The sequence below is a fragment of the Canis lupus genome, chromosome 28 (assembly GCF_011100685.1).
Source record: "Canis lupus familiaris isolate Mischka breed German Shepherd chromosome 28, alternate assembly UU_Cfam_GSD_1.0, whole genome shotgun sequence".
NCBI lineage: Eukaryota > Metazoa > Chordata > Mammalia > Carnivora > Canidae > Canis > Canis lupus.
The window spans coordinates 10,242,543-10,267,003 of record NC_049249.1 but is presented as its reverse complement, the minus strand read 5'-3'; the positions used below and the strand labels follow the sequence as shown (position 1 = coordinate 10,267,003).

Below are 24,461 nucleotides of genomic sequence, written 5' to 3'. Positions count from 1 at the left end.
TCAGAATCTGATAGTATGCCAAACAGAGCATTGACCAGAGATAGGGACACTCCATGGCGCTAACTTGGTGCCCAATATTGGGCAAGTCACTTACTGTCTTTGGGTGTCACTTTCCTTCTCTGTAAGAGGCAGAATAAAACTTGAACTAAGACACTTTCCAGGATTGATCATCTGTGATTCCCCAAGGCCAGAGAGTCTCAAACATTTCTGAAGCATCACCTTCTTATCCCATTTCACACCTGCTTTGACTTCCAGGAAGCTTAGGGTTAAAACTATATTTAAGAACAGCACTATCCAAACTAGGTTGCTGATGTAATTATGCCCTTAGTCATATTCTCTATAGCTTGTGATAGTTTACTTTAATATTTCTCTTGTACATATGAGATTTTCCCAAGGTGTCTCAAAATAAAAGCAAAAAAGAAAAATTTTGTACACCCCACTACTATAAGATTCCCTACTCTCAAAGAAATAAACACATGAAACTTGTATCTTTGACTTTCTGTGTTAAGAAAGAAAATCTCAGTGGGAAATGTAATGGAAAATTGATAATGGGGGTGAATTAATGGTAGGGACAATAATTATGGTGTTCCTGATTGTAGGGTTGTTAAAAGCTATAGGGAGACAAATTTCAGGAAACCTTTCTAACAATTAGAAAGTGCAAAGGTGGAATGGATTGCTTTTGGAGGTGATGAGTTTTACAACATTGGGAATATGTGAGTGGAGACTGTAGATGTGGCCTAAAGGGATTCAGCTTTGGAGCTGGCTGGACCATATGACCTTCATAGCCTCTTGACTATAAAATTCCTTTACATGATATTCCTCATTTTCACCAGGAATACATTTCTCATTCCTCCTCCTCCTCCTCCTCCTCCTCCTCCTCCTCCTCCCCCTCCTCCCCCTCCTCTTGCTTTTTTAAGATTTTATTTATTTATTTATTTATTTATTTATTTATTTGAAGAGTGGGGAGGGGCAGAGAGAGAAGGAGTGAGAAAATCCCAAGCGGACTCCCAGCTGAGTGCAGAGCCCAACACAGGGCTCCATCTCCTGATATCATGACCTAAACTGAAATCAAGAGTCGAACACTTAATGGACTGAGCCACCCAGGTGCTCTGGGAACACATTTCTGTTGTGAACACGTTGCTTCCTCCTTTACCCAAGTCTCCCAGGGGTTTCTAACTTTCCCTGAGAAAATCTTGGTCATGTTCCTACATTGACCTCAGCAGAAAATAGCAGGAAAAAAAGACCTCAAGTTATAATCTATGTAATCCTTAAAAACGGTAAAGCTCCCAGCATATATGCATATATATATTTTTTCTTAACATTGAGGTACCTTTTGAAAAAAAAGTGACTACTTGATGAGATATTCACTGAGAGCATTTGAAATTTAGACGAAATGTTATACCATTTAAAACTTAAAGCTTGGGCAGCCCCTGTGGTGCAGGGGTTTAGAGCTGCCTACAGCCTGGGGTGTGATCCTGGAGACCAGGGATCAAGTCCCATGTCAGGCTCCCTGCATGGAGCCTGCTTCTTCCTCTGCCTGTGTCTCTGCCTCTCTCTCTCTCTCTCTGTGTGTCTCTATGAATAAATAGATAAAATCGTAAAAAAAACCAAAAACTTAAAGCTTAAAGATCAAGAGCTTTAGAGAGCAGAGCTGGTAATAAGATAATTATTCCAGAATCGTAGAGTAAATGGGGTTATAGTTAGTCAATGATATTTCTTTTGCTGTTATGTTATCTAAATAAGTGATTCTCAAACTTTTATGTGTTCGGGAAGACCCTGGGGATCTGGCCAGTATGCACATTCTGACTCTCTAGGTCTGGGTGGGGCTCAAGCTTTGGTATTTCTAACAAGTTCCCAGGTGATGCTGATGCTGCTGGTCAAGGGTCTACTGAGTATGTGAGCAAGGGTCTAAGCCACTCTTCCTTTGCCAGGTCAGCGGTCATGTCCCTCTTTGGTGCATGGACCATTTTCTCCAATCTCTATTTTTCAGAAGGTAGAGGCACCTTCATCACATCAGAGTGACTCAGGGGTACCTGTCAGTGTAGGTGTGAACTTAGGCCAGTGTTTGGTACTTAGGCCAATAGACTTCAAGGCTGAGTTCTTGGGTTCTCTTCCTCTGCTCCTACTCACAGATTCAAAGTTGAGCTCTGGCAACTTTTAATCTCAGTTTTCCAGATGTAAGTGGTCCTGACATTGGAGTAAGGTTATACTTCCATTGCGATCCTTACTGTTTATTCATTTAATAGACCCCCTGATCATAATTACTATTCCACTAAAAAGTGTTTTGGAGGTTTTATTTTGTTTCTCACCCTCTCTCCAAATTTGTCAGCTACCTTCAAATTGAGCAGTTGTTTTAATTAGAGTCTTTCATGTGTTAGAGCAGGCAGTTTGTTTCCCAAGATCTTCATCTGTAAAATGATGGGGTTGGACCACATGATTTGGAAGGTTTCTTCCAGCCCCCAGCACTGTAATGTATCATTATAAGTTTTCTAAGAGATGGTAAATTACTCAGAACACTTGAATTGATTCTGTTTAGTTCCAAAATATCTGCAGTGATATGTACCCAGTGCATAGAACACTGTACTATTGTTCTGGATTTTTTTTTAAATTGGGTGATTATTTTAAAATAAGGAAGTGAGAAAAACCCAGGTACAGTATAGAAATTATTTCCTCTTTTTACTGGCGCTCTATTCTTTGCTGCAAATCTCCCTGGAATACAAAAATAGATTGTTAGTGTGTGTGGAAAAGGACTTGCTGCTAGGTGATACTGAGTTTTATTTCCTGAGTTCTCATCTGTGTGTGTGTGTGTGTGTGTGCAGGAGGAAGGCAAGCACTAAACCTAATTCTTCTAATATTATTCAATATGATATTGGAGACCTTACCTGCTTCTTTATATGCATTGTTTTCTCTTTGCCTCGCCCTATCCCTCCTCATGTGCCTTGTATGTCAGAAGTTCTGTCTGACAATTTTGATACCCAAAATTATAATATATTTTGCCCTTTGTTCTCATGGGGAACATTTGGAGGGATATGCCCACATCTGGTCTTTGTTGATATGAATGTTCTAATCTGAATACCATACTGGAGTTTAAAAGAGTTTAAAAGAAAGATAATTAGATGTTTAAAAATGGTTTCAGCTCATTAAATGGATTCCAAAATATTTTCCTAAATTTAAAAAGGAACATTTTTGGGCAGCCCTGGTGGCACAGCGGTTTAGCGCCGCCTGCAGCCCGGGGTGTGATGCTGGGGACCCTGGATCAAGTCCCACGTCGGGCTCTCTGCGTGGAGCCTGCTTCTCTCTCTGCCTCTCTCTCTCTCTTTCTCTGTGTCTCTATGAATAAATAAAATCTTAAAAAAAATAATAAAAAGGAACATTTTTTTCTGAAATGAAGTAACATATGTTTATCATAATATTTTAAAAAAATACCTGTAGGTTATTGCCAATCTTCCCTTTTTTATAAATAATGTTGCAAATAAAATAATGTTGCAATATAGCTTCCTGCAACTTTGTGCCTAAATCTTTGTGAATCTGTCCATTTCCCAGTCTTATCTCTTTAGGGCTCCTGGAAATAGGGTGGCATGACTACTCTGTGTATCTTCTTGCAGTCTCCCTATAACCTGAATCCATGGCACCTCTTACTACAGTTTTTTGTTGTTGTAATTTAATTTTTTTCTTTCCCTTTATGGCTGATTAAGTCACTTATTTACATGCACAGTCTCTCTTGCAGAGATACTCATGTGGAGAACTGCCCTGCACCCTTCCTTCCCCTCACAGAAAGCGCTAATAATAACATAAAGGCTTTTTTGAGAGTTATTAAGAGTAATGCAGTGGATACTTTATGTAATTTATTTCCCCCAATGATCCTGATTAGGTAGATGGTTTTATTACCATTCCCCAGATGAGAAAACTAAGGTTCAGAGAGTGTAGGTGACTTGCACAAAGATGGGAGCAGCTCTCTTTGGAACTGAGGGAACTTCAGACTCTAGAATGTCCTCCACATTGCCTTGCTCTCCCCAGAGTCTCATCTCACTGCCCTTGTTTTCTGCATGGAGACAACAGGGATGACAAGAGTTCATGGAAGAAACAGGATCAGGGATAGGGAAGCTTTGCTGAGTTCACTAGACCACGCCATTGCCAGCAAAAGTGCCTGGGCTCCCACCCCAGGCCTGTTGAACCAGAAGCTCAGAGGGGTGAGTCCCAGGAATGGAAATCTCAACAATCCCTGCTATTGGTTCTGCCTCACAGCTGTATGCTGGAGGCTCTGCTTCTTACCTGGTGCCCTGTCCCTTGGCTTTGTGGTTAGGGGAGCAGGCAGCTGCAGGCCCCATGGGCTGTGATGAGACAGGTCACGGGGCAGAGGTCCCAGGGGTTTGGAGCTCGGCCACAGCCTGACTTGTTTCCACGTCACAGGGAGCAGCCCGCAGAGAAGGGAGGAGAGTCAGACCCTCCTAACAAAGGGGAAGTCACTGCGCCCTCCTTGTTCTCCTTGGTGCAGTGGCCATACCGATGGTAAGTCATTCACTTCTGGGGCTTCTGTGGTTCCTTGCAGAGCTGAGGGGCGAATATGACCTTTGGCCTCTTGAGATGGACTATTTTTGTTCTGCTGCTCTTCTACCTCAAGGCCATGGGTATTTGGATCTGCTCTTTCTCTGCTGTGGGTTAAGCACTGTGCAGTTGGCTCCTCTAGGTTCCTTAAATGCCCCCTGCTGATGGAGGCTTTCTTCCTTAAGCTCTTCTTACTTTTTGTAGTAATCTTTAATTTGGGGAAGAAGGTGTCTGACTGGGATAGCTAAAATCCACCCTGGTGTTCATTAGAAAGCCATGGCCTGTCCCAGGGTCCTTTGGATTTCCTTGCTAGGTGCCCAAACTGCCTTGTAGAACAAGGTAAGTTCACCCTCCTAGCTGTGCCTGAAACAATTAAGGAAGATACTGGGGCCTGTGGAACTAGCACCCCCCTCCCGCCCCCAGGCCTCTGAGGCCCCCAGGGTTATGAATTTTCCCACAGAGCTATGAGCCGCAGGTGGCTTGGTATAATTGGCCACCCCTGCTGCTTCGTCAGCCACCGAGATGGCCAGCTCGTCTTAGTTCACTAGCTTTTCTGTGGCCCCTGGAGGAAGGTATCTGAACGTCCCTCTGTCAACTGTGGTTGGTTGGGGAGATGCAGTGAAGAGGGAGTGATGAACGTTCAAGTTTCCACTCCCGGGAGAATCTCGTTTGTACCTGTCTTTGTCTCAATTTTCTATCCTGCGCTGGGATGGAAATACTAGATACAGGAATTTCCTTGGTTAGTTTTTTACCCTGTTCTTTCAGTATTTTTTGCCTCTTACTTCTGGGACTGTTGGTCATAGAGAATACTAGAATTCAGAAGGAACCTGGCATATGTTTTACCCTTTTTTAGAGACATGATTTCATTTGGTCCATGTAATTTTCCTGTGAGGAAGATGTTATCGTTATGTCCATTTTATTTATTTATTTATTTATTTATTTATTTATTTATTTATTTATTTATTTATTATTATGCCTATTTTAAATATGAGGAAAACAAGGCCTAGGTGGGTTCGGTGACTTGCCCAAGGTCACACAACCTTGTCCATAAAAGGATCAGGGCAAGGGCCTCCTGCTATGCAATCCAAGGCCTGCCTACTCATGGCCTTATCTACATACCACAACCAGCTTTTCATCTGGTACATATTCATTGGGCATCTACTATTTCCAATGCCCTGTGCTAGGATAGAGCAGGGAAGGACAGACACAGTCACTACTGTAATGGTGCCTATGTTCTAGAGCAGTGCTATCCAGAAAATGTCTACTGTGAGCCACATGTGGAATTTAAGGTTTTCTTGTAGCTGCAGAAAAAAAGAAAAGAAACAAATGAGTTAATTTTAATAATTTGGTCTTCTTAAGCCAGTATATCTAAAATATTTTTATTGTAACATATGATCGATATACATATCATCAATGAGATGTTTTATATCTTTTTAAAATACCAGGTCTTTAAAGTCTGGTATGTATTTTACACATTGCAAATATTCAATAGCTGCCTGTGGCCAGTAGCCACCATATTGGACAGTGTAGAACAAGAAGGGTACTTACTTTTTGGAGAATTGGGGCACTATCACTTAATATTTTAATATGTTGAATATTGTATGTGTTAACAATATGGCTCGCCTGGTTTCTCCATTAATTCATATGTTTGGTCAGTCAGTCATTCAGAAAGTATTAAGTGAGCATCTGTCTGCCAGGTGCTGGGCTGTATATGATACCTGTTTATCTTTTTATTTCCTTTTTCCCTTTCTGTATTTTGTTAGCTGTTTTGCTGTATTCCCAGGCTCTAGAAGTTCAGTGTCAGTTAAGATTAGCTTTGATTAACAACAGGATTTCTGTCCTTGAAATGACAGGTTATCATCTGGACCATTGAGACTGAGCTCCTGGCAACCTAAGTGAAGACAAACCAGGATAATTGTAGATATATAATTAAAAAAATATATGTTTATACCAATATATGCATAGAGAGCTTTTTTACCTGGAAGGATAGACAAGAAATTTTTGATAATAGTTGCTTTTGGGTGGATGGAGGACTTTTTGTCTTAGACATTTCTCTGATGTTTCCATTTTTCTACTGTGTTCATATTTTACTTCCAGTTAGGAATTTTAAAAGAGAAAAATGATGGAGTCATGGAGATTTCAAGGATCTAGAGGAAGGAGTTGGGCTTGTACCCAACTAATCCGAGTAGGTTGAATTCAGGTTCAATTCCTTTATATAAACTCCTTGGCCTTTTTCTCAGCTTCATGGGACTGATCTTCTGGTTAAGGCAGGGCGATATGGTATTGGTTTGTTTATTGCTGTGATGTCTGCACCTCACTCTGTGTGAGCTAATGCTGGCTACTTATCATTGAGTCATATTTTTACTCTTGTCAAATCAAATTTGGATCATGTCTTCTTAGGGTACTACAATCTTTGTGACAAGAAGTAAGAGAATATGGGTGTATATTTCACAGACTTTTTCACTGCTTTTGCCGCCCTTGGGCAAGTCATTTGGGCAAGTCACCCTGTATCTGTTCTTGTCCTTTTTAAAAAGCTGTGAGGAATACAAGTTGACATCTGAGACTTTACAGCCATGAAATTCCAAGTGGTTTTACATGGCTTCCATTGCATTGCTGGGTCTTAATCTGATAATTTTCAAAATTCCATCAAGGTATATAGAGTTTTATTTCAGCTAACAAGTTCTCCTTCACAATAGAATTTTAAACAGGACCTTGAATGACATAATAATAACTTTCTGTTTATAGACATTACCCTAAATTCAGTCTTAGGAGAATATAACATGAGGCCATTATATGGGTGGGAATGAAAGAATGCACATATTTAACATTTTACACATACTGTTTATTATGGTCTGTGTGTAGATTTATGAATGTAGGTCTAAAGGAAGATAATGAGGTAGGGGAAATAGGGGCAAATATGCATGACAAAATAGGTCTGTTAATTTCCCTATTATTACAGGATGTTTTGACAGCTTTTCAATCTAGTTTCCACTGCCATTCACATGACTGAGAATGTGTCTGAGACAGCCAAGGAAATAGGATGATTTATGCTGTACATGACTCTTTATCTGCCCATTGGAGAAACCACAGTACACTTGTCATATAGACTTTTGAGAGGAAGACTTCCTAAATTAGCCATTTTGGTAAAATCTAGGTAAATAGTGGTTGATTGGTTTTCCAAGACACTGAGAAGTGAGCAAAATCAATAATTGATAAAATTGCCTTTTCCATGGGGAAGAAACACATGGAAGCTATTTTATTTTCACTGTATTTATGTTTTTTAAGAAAATGCTGGTCGTAACTGATGATGTTTTATGTATGACAAATAGAATACAAATTCCCTGTCCCTCTTACAATGTGCCCAATAGACGGTGGTTAGATGGATGTCTGCATGTGTGGGTGCATTCATGGATTCTTACCCATTTTTCCTACTCTTGGTCCCATTTTGAGTGCTTCTGTTGGAGAGAAGATATCCCTCTCCTGAGTATCCTTCTTCGGGGCATGTGCTGCTAGTGTCATTTGGATCATCAACCATTTCCATGGAGCATGTTTGTCTTGTATCATGCAGTCAGGATGTATCTAAAGACAAACTTTAAGCTAATTGAAAGCAAGACAAGGTTGATAGAGTGCATCTTTTTTATACTGTGTCCATAGTTAAAAACCACCAGGTAGGGGATCCTGGGGTGGCTCAGCGGTTTGGCGCCTGCCTTTGACCCAGGGCGTGATCCTGGAGTCCTGGGATCGAGTCCCGCATCGGGTTCCTGGCATGGAGCCTGCTTCTCCCTCTGCCTGTGTCTCTGCCCCCCCCCCCCCCCCCATGACTATCATGAAAAAATAAATAAATAAAATCTTTAAAAAAAAAGAAAAAAAGAAAACCACCAGGTATGACATCCTGCCCCACAGAGTAGGGGAGAATCACTAAGCTGTTTTAGAAACTAACAATTTGAAATTGTTTGCTGTATGGGGTGTATGGTATGTGTGGGTCTATTTGTAGCAGAGATTAAATTGGGTGTGTCTCTTTAAAGGAGATCATTAAAGTGAAGATATCTATAGAGTGCAAGAAAGACCTCTAAAATGGGCTTAGTCAGTTTGGAAATTCCTTGGTACTTTTTCTTCTGGGTTTATGTCTTCTGCATATGTATATCTTCCCTACCACTCTTACAAGGCTGGATACATACTAGGTTCTTATTTAAAAGAATGCTGGTTGAACATACATATTTTGTCTGCCAAGTTGCCAGTTTCACAAACAGACTGTTGGCTCTCTCTTGAACATCTGATAACACAGGAAATAGAAGGGAGGCTGATGATGAAATGAAAGTGCTCTAATTTTAAGATTGGGCTAAATAAGTTTCCTTTTACAAGTACATTAATGTTTGAGGCTATAGTTGTAGTTAAGGCTTGCAGAAAGATAGACACCCATCAAAGCTAGCAGATAGACGAATATTAGTGTTAACTGCTAACTCATTTTTTTGAGCATATAAAATGTGGGGAAGCATATCTGTTGCAGGATACGGATTTAGCATTCCTTGAAGAGTCAACCTATTTGTTCTGAAGCAGATTCCTCCTTTCATTTTCTAGAAGTTTTCTGAATATCACTTCTCAAGGCCTTGGTTTGTAGCCAGAGGTCTCTGGCTGTAATTGTGAAGCATTTTTGTGTTAGAAATTTTTCAGGAAAAATGTTAACACAGGAAGAATTGTACACTCATTTGGCTGCCTAAATGTTTATTTTTATTTTGTATTCACTTGGAAATCAGAGTCTCAGTGCTTGTAGAAACCCTTCATTCAGCATTGTTTCACCCCAGTCCCTTCCATGGTCCAGTGTGTTCATGTGTTACAACTTGTGCATATTCTGGAAACAACCTAGAGTCTCTGATGGGAGAATAGAGACAGGGAGCCATTGAGTCCACAGGATGGAAACACAGAATATTAACATCAGAAAATAAAACTTTGGGATTATCTGGCCCAACCTCTTTACTTTAAAATGAATAAAGTGAGACCCAGAGGAATTAGAGGACTTACCAATGTTACAGAGTTAGTGGCAGAGATGAGACTTTTTTTTAGAGATGAGACTTAGTTTATGTTTATACTCAACAAATATTTATTGAGCTTATGGAGTGCCTATCACAGGGGTGCACTCTGCAAGGTCCTGAGAAGACTTGATGAAAAAGTGAACATAATTCCTACCTTTGCAAAGTTTATGTGTCCTAGAAGGAGAGGGCCATTAAACCACCATTTGTCCCATTAATTACTTAATGCCAGGTATGTCCAGTGTTATGAGGCAGAAGTCTGAGAACTCCCTTCGAATAATAATAGGACCTGAGATGTCCTGAGGGCCCCTTTGATAGTTCCTCATAGCATCCATTAAGGAAAGAATGAGCTTCTTGAGCATCCACCTTGGCTTCTAGTGATAGCAGAAGTTATGCATATGGTGGGAGACTTGGGTGGCTCAGTCAGTTAAGCATTTTTGATTTCAGCTCAGGTCACGATCTCAGGGTCTTGAGATTGAGCCTCACATCTGGCTCTGTGCTGGGTGTGGGGCCTGTTTAAGATTATTTCTTCCTCTCTCTGTTTCTACCCACCCCTTCCTCCCCCACCACCTCCACCCCATCTCTAAAAAGAAAAAAAGTTATGCATATGGTTACCTAATAGTAACACAGAGTCCATTTAACCATGGCTTTTAGGCAGGTTAGCCATTTTTCTCAGAGTAGTATTTAAGACAGTCTAAAATCTTAGAGTAGCTTTATTCAAGCACTCCATTTTAAAATGAACATTCTGCTTCTTAAATTCAAAGACAGCAGTGATGTTAGGTTTATATATTAACATGTTCCCGCAATTTGAAAGTTTCACAGTCTACTTCCTCTAAATGTGTGTTCATTAGAAGGGTAGGCTAAAGATAAGTTGGAAGTTAATAAGGATCAATATAAAATTCAGTACGGGGTCTGAGAAAATAACCGAACAGTTGTATGAAACAGAGTGAAGGAATAGAATAAATATTTTAAGAAGATCTAGTAAGAAGATAGTATTTTAAGAAGATCTAGTAGTTTTAGTTGGAGGCAAGCTAAACATGGTCAACGAGCACCATCACCTTTGATAAAACAATAAATGCCACTTGAAGGTTTATAAACAGAAGTATTGGTGTCAGAGAAGAGGGTCCTCTTCTATTCTGCATTAGTCAGCTTACCTGGAGAAGTGTTAATTCTTTTAATGGGAGGCATGTAGAGATATTCATCCATCCTTCCTTCCATCCATCCATCCATCCATCCATCCATCCATCCATCCACCCATCCACTCATTTTGTTTACTGTCCCTTCAGTAGAATGTAAGCCCTGGGAGAGTGGGGATTCTGTTCGCTGCTGTAAAATACAGTGCTTCCAGCAGTGTTTCTCACATAGCAGGCTCTCAGGAAATTGTTGAATGACTGAATGGAGTGAATGAGAGAATTTTAAATAGTCAGATAATAAACATTTAAAGAAGATAAGTTGGGATCCCTGGGTGGCGCACGGGTTAGCGCCTGTCTTTGGCCCAGGGCGCGATCCTGGAGACCCGGGATCGAATCCCACGTCAGGCTCCCGGTGCATGGAGCCTGCTTCTCCCTCTGCCTGTGTCTCTGCCTCTCTTTCTCTCTCTCTGTGTGACTATCATAAATAAATAAAAAAAATTTTAAAAAAATAAAGAAGATAAGTTTGTGGAGAAAAGAAGTTTCACTGGAGCCTTGGAAACTGTCTTCTGAGTTTTGAAGGCCTGTCACATGGGAAGGCAGAGGGGTGAAACTTTTCTGTTTCTGTGGTGGAGTAGGCAAGAAGCCACAGCTGAAAGTTGCAGTGATGGCAATGACACAAGTTTAGTTCATAATTCAAAGACAGGAGATCCTGGGAAAAGGTCAGGTAAAGTGGATATTCTTAAGCAGGGGTCAAAATTTCATAGTAAATACTAAAAAAAGGGGGGAGGTTATTTTGAAAAGCAAAACTAAACATTAAGAAAGTTAGTTTGATCATATCACACAGTTTTGAATATAATTTCAGCAATATGCTAATTCTTAAGCCACACAGAAACTGAATCAACTGTTGCTGGGTTTTATGCAGTAGGGGTTAAATATATTTTTCTGACAGTTTTATGCTAGCACAAGATAACATTCCTTAGTTCACATTTGACTTTTTAAAAACAGTTGTGTTGAAACATAATTGATTTTTAGAGTTTTCAAAGCCTCCTCTCAATCATTATGGGTTCTTATGATTCACTTTTGATTATTAGGCAGTATTTCTCTGGACTTCCTCCTGTTTAGTTGGTAACTTGGCCAGTGGACAGTGGCTTTACTTGTGGTTTGGTTTTCCAACGTTACTTTCATCAACCTCAAAAATTTCTGCATCTTTTGCAAAATCTAGAATAACCCAAATATAACCAAATCACATTGCATTTATGGTTTTTTTGTTTTGTTTTGTTTTAAGATTTTAATTATTTATTCATGAGAGACACACAGAGAGAGGCAGAGACACAGGCAGAGAGAGAAGCAGGCTCCTCACAGGGAGCCGGATGCAGGACTCAATCCCGGACTCCTGGAATCATGCCCTGAGTTGAAGGCAGATGCCCAACCACGGACCACCCAGGTGCCCCACATTTATTGTTTGTTGTAGAGAAATCCTAAATGTGGATGAGAACAAGCAGTAAAAACATGACTTAATGAATGAAAATATATAGCATGATTAAGTAAGCAGAGATGTTTAAGTGGAGACCAATTTTGTAAATGATCATTGTGTTAGTAAATACTTCTTTGTTATGAAAGTTTAATTTCCTATGTTACCATAACTATGGAGACTTGAAATAGGGGTACTCAGAAGATGATATGGCTTTCAGAGTTGGAAGCCACTAAGGTAGGTCAGAGCTTTAAGCTTTGTTCCACCAAGCAGATAACTGGGGGAATGAATATTCTGGCACATTTGTAAACCATTCCATATGGTAGACTAGTTGAGAGCTTTGCTATTGACAATGGAATGTTGAGTCACAACATTCTCCACTGGCCTGAATGCTGGTCCCAAGCCAACGTGTGACATTTAGGGAGGCTAAGTGTTTATATGCAATTAGGTCCCAAACCTCATCTCTCCCCATTCCCCCTACTCCTATAACAAAACAAACTGAATTATTCAGTTGGAGCATGGCAGAGGAAAAGTCCTGACTTCCTTGGTTTACATGAAAAAGAGCTGGGGGTCTGTGGTGACAATATGCTCTTTGTGAGTCAGCAAGGTGTCGTGAATGACTGCTTTATGATTCAGTCTTGGGCAGTCCCCCGTGGCTCAGCAGTTTAGCCCAGGGTGTGATCCTGGAGACCAGGGATCAAGTCCTGCATCAGGCTCCCTGCATGGAGCTTGCTTCTCCCTCTGCCTGTGTCTCTGCCTCTCTCTCTCTCTCTGTGTCTCTCATGAATGAATAAATAAAATCTTTAAAAAAAAAAAAAAAAAAGAAAAAAAACAGTCAGTCTTGGGGCACCAGTCTCAGTGGTTGAGCAATCTGCCTTTGACTCAGGTCATGATCCCGGGGTCCTGGGATCGAGTCCTGCATCAGCGTGACTGCTTAGTCCCTGTGGGGAGCCTGCTTTCTCCCTCTGCCTATGTCCTTGCCTCTCTCTGTGTGTCTCTCATGAATAAATAAAATCTTAAAAAATAAAAAGAAAAAAGATGCAGTCTTGAACTGCCCTTTTTTTTGTTTGTTTGTTTGTTTTTGCTGCAAAAAGCTTTATTGTCTCCATTTGGTCCACGTTTTGGGAAAGGGCTCCAGAATGGTTAAAAAGCTGCCTCGTGGCTGCATGGGAAAAGGTTCAGGCACAAGTCCTGGCACCGGGGGGTTGCCAGAGGAGCCCCTCAAAGGCTGCTGGTCTCCAGAGGCTCCTAGTCGTGCTTGAGAGTGAGCCTTTCGAAAAGATAGTCGCCCAGCCCAGCCCGGGGGTGGCCAGCTGCGGAGGTTAGTCAGGTGGTCGCCCGTCTTCTCGATGAGTTTTACCTCCTCATCTAGGAAGTGGTTGTCCAGGAAGTCACAGAGATGGGGATCCGCGCGGGCAGAACCCAGGGCATGCAGATCCAGAAGGGCCTGGTTCCGGCTCTTCTCCAGAAGCAGGGCGGCTTCCGTGGCGTCCAGGGTCTTCCCCCACTCATCTTGGGCCGGTTTCTGCACGTCCTGGAAGAGGGCGCGGCCGCCGCGCTGGTTTTGCATCTTCAAGAAACGCCCCGCGCCCTCGCCCTCGCGCTTCTCCTCAGCCAACTCGCGGAAGAAGTGGCCCCCACCCTCCAGAGCCGCATCGTCACGGTCGAAATAGAAGCCCAGAGAGAGGCAGGTGTAGGAGGCCCGCAGGTGCATGTCGGCCAGGCGGTTGACGGCGGCCTCCACCTCGGTAGAAGAATTCTGACGAATCTGGGAGCTCATGGTTGATCCTGGACAAGGAATTAAATTCAAACTTGGGTGTTCGCTGCCGGTGGCAGAAGATGGCCAGGAAGATGGCCCCGAAGGTTGCGACTGGAAAAAAGGTTGGAGGGTGGCCGTTGGCTGGTAGAAGGGGCGTCCCTGGGTCTGTTCCGTCCAAACACTGTTGAAGCAAGAGACAGATCCGCAGGCCGCCGAAAGCACCGCCTGAACTGCCCTTTTGAACAGTGGCCAGACTGGAAGAAGTGACAGCTCTTCTTGTATTATACACAGACTCTCGTTACACATCTGGAGTAACTGTTGGCAGAGGGTAGGGGAGTAGAAAGTTAGCTGCAGCGGGAGGTGTGTATAGGGAGAACAGATAACCCAGAGCCATCTTCATTTAAGGCCTACTTAGAAAGGTGATGTTACTCTGGACTTGTTTGTTCATAAGGAAAGAACCCCAACTTGGACAAAAGAGGAATTAGCAAACAGGAAGGGCAGGAGTGCAGTTGGTCCTGAGATAACCTAGAACCAAGGACTTGAACTCCACATTACCTTTTCACCTCTCCTTCCCATGTCACTCTGCATATAGTTAGCATTTTCTTTTTTTTTTTTTTTCCCCAGAAAAAGAGTTTGGATGCATAGAGTGGGAGGCTAGAGAAAATCATAAGCAGGTTCCACTCCCAGCATGGAGCCTGATGCAGGACTCAATCTGACAATCCTGAGATCAGGACCCAAGTGGAAATCAAGAGTTGGACACTTTGCCTACTGAGCCACCCAGGTGCCCCAAGGGTATTGTTTTCTGATAAGTCCTTTCCAAGGAGAATGCCAACCCCTAGCAGCTGTCCTTTCTCACTCCTTCCAATCCCACCTCCTGGAAAGGAACTGATAACTTGTTCTTTCCAGTCCAAAACTTAAAAATCCCACAGTAGGGTCTAATTAGTTGAATTTGGGTCAGGTGTCTAACTCTAAGCCAGTTAACTGTGGCCAGGGGATTGGAGGGACCATGAATGGCCCATATGGATTGCCTGGGGTGTGGGGTTCCTAAAAGCTTAGCAGCTTCCATTCAGACCACTGGGTGAGAGTGAACAGGTCAAGAATTCTTGCAAAAGGGAAATGCAGTTCTGTTCTTGTGGAGCACAGAGGCAGCTGGAAACGTGCCTGTGCCTGAGGAGTAGGAGTGAGCAGGGGATATATAGTGACAAATCACAGAGTTGGTGGGGGAGAGTGGCCCTGAGGCCCAGCACTGTCAAAGAACTTGCCCAAGGATACCCAGCCAGTTGGAGATGAAAGCCTAGGCCTGTAGCACTGAACTCAGAGTTCCATCCCCCGTGCTTTATTGTCTTAGAAGAAAACACCAAGCCATGATAACTACCTTCAAACATCTGAGAGACTGTTATGTGGAAATAAGAAGGTGTCTGATGATGCTCCAAAGGTAGTTCAGGATTCATGGACAGTAGTGACTGACAAGCAGGATTCTGCTAGGTTTCAGGAGGTAGGTTAACCCTGGCCTAATGGAGCATGCTGCCCCAGGAGGTGGTGGACAGAGGCCTGTCACTGGAAGCCTTTGGGTTAAAGCTGGACATACATCTGCCAAGGATGCTGAAGAAGGAATCTCTAAAGTCCATTCCAAACCAGAGGCACTATAAACTGGGCCCTGGACTATGCTGCTTTTTACTCTTTTCCTCCAGCGTCCACCAGTTATAGAATGTTTACAGTGCTGAATGCTGTGCCAACCATTTTGCAGTGATCGGCTCATTTAATTGTCACCCGTAAGAGAGATGCTGATATGTCATTCTGCAGATGAGCCCCGGAAGCACTGTTATTTTTCTTGCAACCCATGGGAACTTCACGTTTGCTCCCCAACTTCTAGTCTTGACCACTGCATTCAGTGGCTTCTCAAAAACTATTTGTCTTGTGCTGTTTTCACAATGTCTCTTTCAGATGGTCTTAAAGTGTAAGCCTCAAAATCCTGCATCAGAACCATATGTTCTTGGTTTTGATGCAGAACCAAAAATTTTTTAAAGATTTTATTTATTTGTTCATGAAGGGGGGGTGGGCAGAGGCACAGGCAGAGGGAGAAGCAGGCTCCATGCAGGGAGCCCAACATGGGACTTGATTCCGGGTCTCCAGGATCACGCCCTGCGCTGAAGGTAGAGCTAAACTGCTGAGCCACCCGGGCTGCCCAGAACCAAATATTTTGAACTTTGTATTTTTACAAATTTTCATGTTTCCCATATATTTGAATCCTACGTGATCTGTAAATATTCACATACCTCAGCCCTCCCTGTTACCCAATGAACCAGAATATCTGTGTGGAACGGACTGGGAGATATGTAGGAACAAAATGATTCTGGTGGGTACTAATGTTTAAGAACCACTGGTCAAGAGCTTTCAGGGGAAGGCTGGAGGGGAGATCAGATGTTGAAAACTCTCATATCTATCTAAGCAGCTGAGACGTTGCTTTGAAGGCCATGGGGAGACAGCGAAGAGCTGAATGCTGGGGTCTGACATGATCGGAATTCATCTTTAGAGAGTTCAGTCTGGTGGCTGCATAGTCAGGGCTGGAGGCTGGAGACTCGGCAGCAGGTGAGTGCATCTTCCAGGGGAGAGGTGATGTGGGCCTAACCTGAGTAGAGGCAGTGGGAATGGAGAGGAAATGGCAATCGGGAGGGGTGGAAAGCAGGCAGATCCAGAAGGACATGGTGCTTGATTGTGGGGCAGAAGTAGAGGAAGTAGCCTGGTATGTGAATTCAGTACATGGGAATGAGGGAGGCCTGCGTGTACACTTTCCAAAGTCAGAAAGCTCTTTTAAGAGGTGATTAGTTGAAAACTTTATGGAAGAGATGGAACTGAAATAGATGGTTGGATTTTAGGAGGAATTTGTGAGAACAGGAGGGAATTAGTCCCAGGATGAGGGAACTGTATGCGTGAGGCAGAGGGGTACAAAAACACAGGATGTGTTTGAATTTGGGCTAAGAAGTAGCTGGGGAGTGACAGTGGGGAAAAGGATTATTATAAAGACCAACCTGAGGGACGCTTGGGTGGCTCAGTCTGTTAAGCGTCTGACTTTGGCTCAGGTCATGATCCTGGAGTCCTAGGATCAGGTCCCCATCGGGCTCCCTACTCAGTAGGGAGCCTGTTTCTCTCTCTCTCTCTGCCTCTCCTCCCCCTCATGCTCTCTCTCACTTATGCTCTGTCTCAAATAAATAAGTAAAATCTTAAAAAAAAAAAAAAAAAAAAGATCAACCTGAGTCAGTGGGATAAGGCGTTTTGACATCAATATAGTCTTGCCCCTTTTGTCTCAGAGAGCTCTTTGTTCTTGGAGCAGCAATATGAAAAAAATGATATTCGGAGAGGTTGTTCAGCCCAACTAAAGGACTGACCCTAGTATTTTGTTTTTAATTAAAGTACAATTGACACACCATGTAGCATTGGTTTCAGTTGTACAGCATAGTGATTGGACAAGTCTGTATGTTATGCTGAGCTCACCACAAGGGTAACTCCCATCTGTCACCATACCGTGCTGTTAGAGTACCACTGATGTTACTTCCAATAATGCACTTTTCTTTTCTTTTTTTTTTTTTTTTAAAGATTTTATTTATTCATGACAGACACACCGAGAGGGAAAGAGAGGCAGAGACACAGGCAGAGGGAGAAGCAGGCTCCATGCAGGGAGCCCGACGCGGGACTCGATACTGGGTCTCCAGGATCTGGCTCTGGGCTGAAGGCGGCACTGAACCGCTTGAGCCACCCAGGCTGCCCCAATAATACACTTTTCATCCCTGTGACTTACTCATTCCGTAATTGGAAGGCACTCCCCTTCACACATTTTGCCCTTCCTCCTACCCCCTTCCCTCTGGCAGCCTTCAGTTTGCTTTGTATTTATTATAGGTCTGTTTCTGCTTTTTGTTTGCTTATTCCTTCATTAAGAGCCAACCCTGGTTCTGAGCCTTTTCCCATGTCAGTTGGACATACAGCTCAATGTAAATAGATACTACTTAAAGGAGAAACGGAATCCCTATTACAACCTGATTTTCTGATGAAATATTAGTACATTTCCATAGGCTCTATGAGTATTGTATTGAGATGGAGTCAAGCGCTAATTTCCTCTGACAGTTTATCTTGTCCTTTGATTCTTACCACCAACCCCCCTTTACTATATAGGTAGTTATATCACCTGGAGATCATAGGTGGTATGTTTATAAAAGGCTTCATCTCTGGTGTGGGTGGGAATAATGGCTGGCTGGAATGAGCAAAGACCCATATGTACAGTGTTGGCTATTGAACAAATAAGGGGTGTGGGGTGGGATGGGTCTGTTTCTAAATTTGCAATACCTCCCTGTCACACAAACATACAGAGAGGTGGTCAGGGTATGAAATAGTCCAGGCCAGCAGCCACTTCATTCTGGGGAGTGAATAGCTTGAAAGCTATGGGTACGGTAATGGATACTGTGGAATGCCATTCCGTTCCTAGGAAGCTGGAGGGAAGCCCTGTCTTTTTCATCTCTGTTCTTTGCCTCTGGCACAAGTCCCTCTTCCTTAGATTCCAGTATCCATGGTTTCCCCTTTCTCTGGACTCCTATGGAACTCATTTGCTGGACATCCATAAGTAATGCTATGTATCTAATCACTTCTTGAATTTCAGTTTGCTTCTGCAGCTAGTGTGTAAATTCCTTAGGAGTTAGGCCCATGACTGTCATTCCATGGGACTTTCCATTGTGCCTAGCACCCTGTGGGCACACAGAGATCTCAGTAAGTACTATTTGCTTGGTTGGTTGGTTGGTTGAAGTCTTGGAGAACAGATATTATAGTCTCTTTTTAGCTGATGGAACTTTATGACAGTTATTAAATTACTCTCTCACTAGGGTCACAATTATTAGTTGTCACAAATGTGCATTGACTGCCTACATCCTGAATTGTTGAGGGAAAAAATGCTTTCAGAGCACTCATGATCTAAATAAGGACTCAAATGCAGTTTCACATTTGCTTTAGGTGATCCTGCTGCCCTTTCATCAATATATATTTATTTAACACTCAGTGAATTTTGTGAAGGCTTGTGCTGGAGAGGCATTACAGAATCTGTAGAAAACATAGGTGCTGTACTCAAGAATCCTCCTGAGCTAAGGTGGCCAGTGGGCATTCGTCTGTTAAAGGTCAATTTAGGTGTCTGGGACTTACTATTCCTTTTTATTTTTTTTTTTTAAAGTAGGCTCCACATCCATTGTGGGGCCTGAACTCATGACCCTGAGATCAAGAGTCACTTGCTTTTCTGACAGAGCCACCCAAGTATGCCTGGGATTTACTATTCAACAGGAATAGGTGCACAGTTCAGCCTTGCCAGTCTCTTCATGACCTACCCTGTGTCGTCAGAACTCGCTCCCTAGTGCCTTACTGCTGCATCAGATCAGGACTTGCATTCAGAAAAGGAGGTTAAGGGATCCCTGGGTGGCGCAGCGGTTTGGCGCCTGCCTTTGGCCCAGGGTGCGATCCTGGAGACCCGGGATCGAATCCCACATCGGGCTCCTGGTGCATGGAGCCTGCTTCTCCCTCTGCCTATGTCTCTGCCTCTCTCTCTCTCTCTCTCTGTGTGACTATCATAAATAAATTAAAAAAATTAAAAAAAAAAAACAAACGGAAAAGGAGGTTAAGAGGGCTGTGGATATGAAGGAAATCCATGTTAGCATCAGGGGATGGGAGTTCTAGTTTCTCTGGGCTCTTGGAGGCTCTGTTTCGTTACTTGTAAAATGTGGTGGAAACGCCCAACTCATGGGACTTTCAGGAAATGTAACTGAGGATGAATGGAAACACATGGCCTCATCTGCCCCCAGTCCCCACCCTGCCTCACCGAGGCTCATGTCTGCTGTGTTCTCAGCATCTGTCTGCCAGGTTTGTTCCTTGCTTTCTATTCTCATGGCTACTGCTTTGGTTTTAAGTCCTGATCATTTCTTTTTTTTTTTTTTTTTCTTTTTAAAAAATATTTTATTTATTTATTCATGAAAGACACAGAGAGAGGCAGAGACATAGGCAGAGGGAGAAGCAGTACCCCAGGATCACTCCCTGAGCCAAAGGCAGACACTCAACCACTGAGCCACCCAGGTGTCTTAAGTCCTGATCATTTCTTGTCACAGAAACTCTCTCTTTTATTTTATGGTAATCTTTTATTTTTTAAGTTTCAGAAATCTTTTAAAAATTATAAAGATCATACATGCTTGTTATAAAACATTTTTGTAACAGAGGTCTACAGAGGAAAAAGCAAAAATTTCTGTCTACTTCCCCAAAACTTCATTTACTTCTATAGGTAACTGCCATAAGAAGCTTGGTAATGTATCTTTTTAGAACATTTTTATAAACTTATAAAACAGGCCTTTTAAAAATTATAAGTAGAATCGTATACGTATTTTTCTCCAACTGATTTTTCAATCAATTGATCCTTTTCTGTGAACTTACAACATATACATTCATGGAAATTTTTTTATAGATTCTTGTGTACATTTTATTTTATTTTATTTTATTTTTTTTTCTTGTGTACATTTTATTTTGCAGCTAGCCTCTTATCCTAGCTCATACATAGACAGCTGTCTTCTAATTGGGCTTCTTGTTTCCATCTATACCTCTCCACCAAGATGCCAGAATGGTTTTTTAAAAAATGTAAATGGGGGAAACTTTGACAATAAGATGAAGTCCCCACTTCTTAATATGACAGTTCAAAGTTTTCTACCATCTATCCCCAGCTGATTTACAGTTTTATTGGAGTATTTTTTCAATTTTTGCTGTTGTTAGTGGCAGAAGCTTTCTGTCCTTTGGGAAAGTCCTGTGTATACCCTCAGTGTATTAAACAGGTAAACGGGGGGCTCTTGGGGTTGATGTATACCCATATGGCTACATCCCAGCCTGCTCAGACACTGTTCCCTGTCCCTTAAGCCCTGTTCTCTAGCCTGCTCCACATTCTATCTCAAGGCATGTTGGTATTTCTTGAGATATCAGCCTTAAAAAGTCAGAGATGTATGCAGACGTTCTTAATTTCACTTTATGTACTATGAGCCTGCAACCCAATACTTAAACAAAACTATTGGAAGTTTTTTGTTAACTTTCTTTCCTAGGGGAAATGAATTTCGTACGCTTATTAACTCTTCTTTGTTTACATGTTTTGAATGATTCCACTCAAAGATGCCCTTCTTCAGACACGGAAATCTGGAGAGCCAATTTTTTTTTGTTTTTGTTTTTTTAAAGATTTTGTTTATTCAGGAGAGATACAGAGAAAGAGGCAGAGACATGGGCAGAGAGAGAGAGAAGCAGGCTCCTTTCAGGGAGCCCGATGCGGGACTCGATCCTGGGTCTCCAGGATCATGCCCTGGGCCAAAGGCAGGTGCCAAACTGCTGAGCCACCCAGGTGTCCCTGGAGAGCCAGTTTTGTTGCTTTTCTGTCCCTTTCCATGGTGAATGTAGTATTCTCCTATTGCTGACCTTTTTTCTTTGTTCTGGAGTTGTTATTATGTTTACATCTCTCTGATCCAAAGACTGTGAAGTCTTTGAAACAAGCAGAGGAAGTAGATGATAGTGTGTTTATGAGCAAAGATAGAAAGCAAGCTGCAAAACAAAATGTATCCCGGTAGATAGTCTCCTCTATGTAGTTCAGTACCTGGCGCTGAATGCTCAATAAGCTTTTTATCCCTAGAATGCATGTTGGGTGTGACAATTCCATCTGCAGTTGGAGCAAGGAGGAGATGTAGTTACTTCCATTGCAGGGGATATGAGGCCTGTCGTTTGCCATCAGTCTAGCTTGGGAAGTGGCACCAGAGCATGTGTGCAGGTGAGGACGGTCAGCATTGTTTCTTGCTGAACTACAACCTGGCAGCCTCTGCTTCTCCAAATTGCAAGGACCCAAACAGAATGAGGAAGATTGGAGCTATTCTTTCTTTGCTTAATTAATTAATTAATTAATTTATTATTTTTCTTTGCTTAATTTATACCAGTGATAGATTTGTGCATCTTGAGTTTGATGACCATTGAATGACCACTCGATAACCACATTAGGATCATTTTAGATTCGATGCTGGTCATCTAAGAAACTCTAAAAAAAAAAATCAAGACATAAATAACTTACAAGCCGAATTTGTGGCTTTTGTGGAATATTTATTTATACTTTTCAAAAGCAGTAAGTCTATAGCTCTAAGATACTTGAAATGACATTCTTTGCTTCTTTTGACCACAGAAGCCACATGTCGACGTCATTACCAGGAGGTTGTGTTGAGGAGATTGTGATCTTCCTACTGATCTTTCAGAAGAGCAAAAACAAATGAAAAGCCAAGAACTCCGGTGTTGGTTGCAATGCATATATTGGTTAAGTTCTTTAACTCTCACTAAAGGATTTTTACCTCATTCTCAGCTTGTCTTGTTACTTGGCAACATGGCAGGTGTATCACAGGGTGTCACCCCAAATGCTCTGATCTCTGATTTCTGTAATCATATTTAGGTTTTCCTTTTTTTTTTTTTTTAAGATTTTATTTATTTATTCATGAGAGACACACAGAGAGAGGCAGAGACACAGGCAGAGGGAGAAGCAGGCTCCCTGTGTGGAGGGATTACGGATCACGCCCTGGGCTGAAGGTGGTGCTAAACTGCTGAGCCACCCGGGCTGCCCAGGTTTTCCTTTTTTTTATGTTCCTTGGCACCTTTTTAAAAAAAATATGGCATATATTTGGTTGGCTCTTTGCCAGCCATTTGGAAGGTATCCTTCTGTCTTAAATTATGCCAGTTGTGCATCAAAGTTTTTAAAAAGAGGGGCAGCCTGGGTGGCTCAGTGGTTTAGTGCCGCCTTCAGCCCAGGGTGTGATCCTGGAGACCTGGGATAGAGTCAGGCTTGCTGCATGGAGCCTGCTTCTCCCTCTACCTGTGTCTCTGCCTCTCTCTCTCTGTGTCTCTCATGAATAAATAAATCAAATCTTAAAAAAAAAGTTTTTAAAAAGATTGCTGACACAGGTTTGTTGGCTTTTGAAGGCATTGGGATTTTTAAATGATTATTATTTCTATATATTTTCCCAGGTAACTCAGTGACATTATATCTCCTCACTCCCTCTCCAGCATGGCCTAGGCTCCCTCTATAGCGGGACGTATCAGACCACGCAGACTGCCTGATCCCAGATCAGACTATTAATGGATCAAGGTGATTTTTCTCACTGAGCTGGGATTGGACTCGGCATTGGCCTTAATCAGGGTTCTAGGCATCTATCCTCATTCCACTGGAGTTGACACTTGAGATGAAACCAGCATCACATTCCTGCTCTAGCACTTTTCTCATACACTGTATCTTACTTAATATGTAATATTTCTTACTTCTAGGCATATAAAATATTGTAACAACTATTTGAAAATTAACTCCCTTTCTCCCTTTTGCCTAACTAGCTATGCCATTGGCCTTTCGTGAGAAAGAATGGCAGAATCTTTAAGAACTACCTTTCCTTGCTCTCACACCTGACTGTTAGGAGCATTTGGGGGAATCTTCTTTATCACTTGGGGTAGAATTCAGCTATATCTCCTAAGTGTCAAAGTTGCATCATTTCTAGATTCAATAAAAGTCACAGAATTTTCAGAAATCTTAAAATGAATGTCCTTTGATAAGTTCTATGTCTTAGTAATAAAAAAAAAAAAAAATCAGTGGTTACTCATCAGCCTAGTTTCTGGTATCCAGACTGGTGTCATTAAAATGAGTAGCACAGCCATGGGATGGGCATCACCTCCTATATACAGATACAGAAGTGAATGTTCATTTTCAGAAAATGTGTTACGATTTCCTTGACATTTTGGCTTAAAACATCTGCCATACAAAGGAATTAGAAAAGTAAAGATCCTGAGGTCTTAGACAAAGTCTCACTCATCTTTTTGAGATGCAGCTCTCAGCATATGGTGGCATTTAGTGCTCAATAAATATTTGATGAATGAATCAGTGAATGATTGGAGTATCATACATTATGGTTTGGCTTTAAATAAATAAGATCAGATTATTTGGTTTTTGGAAAATGACTTAATTTTATTGTCTTAATTTTATCAGTACATCCAATTTGCCCACTTTCTGGGACTTTAAGTAGTAAGAGAATAAGATGGATCGCACTGGTGGGTGGATGCTCACTAATTTGTTAGTGGGACTAGTGTGATAAATAGACTTTTTTTTTGTCTTAGTAAAATTTCAGGAAGGTCTCTTATTTTGCGTTTTCTAATGTGAAAGATATATCTGACATCTGCAAATATTCAGGGCCACTGGTGGCATTGTACTCTAGAATAAGAAAAAAATAGGCCTCTTTGGTGGTAACAAATCTTGTTATCTCTAGCTTACTCTCTAGTACCTTTGCATGCTCTCACGTGTCCTTGAACCACATCCCCAATTGAGAAGCCTCCTCTTTTTTTTTTTTTGTTTCCACTGCATTTATTACTAATATAAAAAAAATGTTAAAAAGAAAAAAGTTCATTCTCTTCTTTAGTCAACATGTGAATCCTAAAGATTTCAGATTTGCCAATTGCACATTGAA

General features: G+C 41.9%; 1 protein-coding gene and 1 pseudogene across 2 annotated transcripts in view; one reads left to right on the top strand and one right to left on the bottom strand.

Moving 5' to 3' along the window:
• Positions 1 to 24,461, top strand: part of PIK3AP1 (phosphoinositide-3-kinase adaptor protein 1) — a 118,957-nt gene that overhangs the window by 12,036 nt on the left and 82,460 nt on the right. The gene's annotated exons all lie outside the window — the stretch shown is intronic.
• On the bottom strand, positions 13,329 to 14,245 carry LOC102152504 (annotated as a pseudogene).